The sequence below is a fragment of the Nothoprocta perdicaria genome, unplaced genomic scaffold, assembly GCF_003342845.1.
Source record: "Nothoprocta perdicaria isolate Ctin4 unplaced genomic scaffold, notPer1 scaffold_72, whole genome shotgun sequence".
NCBI classification, from domain to species: domain Eukaryota; kingdom Metazoa; phylum Chordata; class Aves; order Tinamiformes; family Tinamidae; genus Nothoprocta; species Nothoprocta perdicaria.
This window is the reverse complement of record NW_020455999.1, coordinates 602,121-603,385: the sequence shown is the minus strand read 5'-3', so window position 1 is coordinate 603,385 and position 1,265 is coordinate 602,121.

Here is a 1,265-nt window from a genome sequence, read left to right as displayed (position 1 = left end):
AATAAATTAGTCCTAGCTTGCCCAAGGAGCAGGCCTGGCTCCTGGCTGCTTTCCTTGCCCTACTCCAGGTGGTGATTTGTCCCTTTTGGGAGCTGAACCGCCTCCCAGAACCCAGTGTGGGCTTGGAGCTCTCTGAAGCCTAGTCCAGAAGGAGCTGCCCGGCCGCGAGGCGATCACAGCCAGAGCTCCTGCCACGGCCTCTGAAACTCGCAGGCAAAACGCGCTCCAGACCCGAGCGGTTCTGACGGGCCGCTTCAAGCCGCCCTCTGGCGGCTCCCGATCAGATGTCCAAGCTGTGGCCGGAGCCGCGTTCTTGACGTCAGCCCGCGAGCTGGACGGGCGCCCGCGCCGCACCCGGCCCGGGCTTCCAGAGCTGAGGAGCACCGAGACCGCGGCTGGGATGCTCCCGCTGCGGAGGTGTCCCCCAAAACGCCCGAGAAAGGACTAAACCACGAGAGCCACCACGCTTGGAGGGATGCTGGAGCTCCCCATTCCACTGGGAATTCACGATTCCGAGAAACAGAACTCACGTGAGAAGGAACTCGTGTTAGTCCTGAATTTCCAGCTGTTTGGTTTTGGTGAAGGCCTCCCTGAGCACTGCGTTGCCTGCAGAAAGGGGCACACAAGCATCTGCATGTACCTTCCCAGGCTCTGCTTGCTGCTTTTCTCGGAGCTGTGCTTTTTTTAAACCTACAAGCAAAAAACACCTGGACACCCAGCGTAGCCCAGTGTATGATGGGTTTTGTGGTCCCATCCGTGCATTTCCTGGACAGATGGGTAAAGTTTGGACTAACCTATGGTGCAGGTTTGTGTAGCTTGCAGGGAAAGCTTGCAGCTCTTAACCTTCTGCCAACAGAGCATGCGGGGATGCTCTGGGGAGGTTCCTTCACCAAGGACTCCCGCAGGGATGAAGCAGCTAAATGTCTTGTCCCCTCCTTCATGACACTCTGCTTGCTTTAGCCTGTTTGTCCCTTCTTACCATTGTTCGGGAGACTTCCACAGAGTCCTGCACTCCTGCTGTCCAACTAGTTCTGGTGCAGCACACTGGTCTCCCAATTTTACCTCCCTCTCTTCACAGTTTGGTACCTAAGAGAGCTAGGAGGAGCTTGTGATGCTGGCATAACACCACATGCTTCTCTCAGCAAGGCTGGGGCCTCCTGGGCCCGGATGGTTTTCAGGTTTTACATCTCCTGGTCTTTCACGGTTTGTTTAACCACCACTGTGGGTGCAGATTGGGGTTTACCCACCCAAAAGCAGACCCCAGG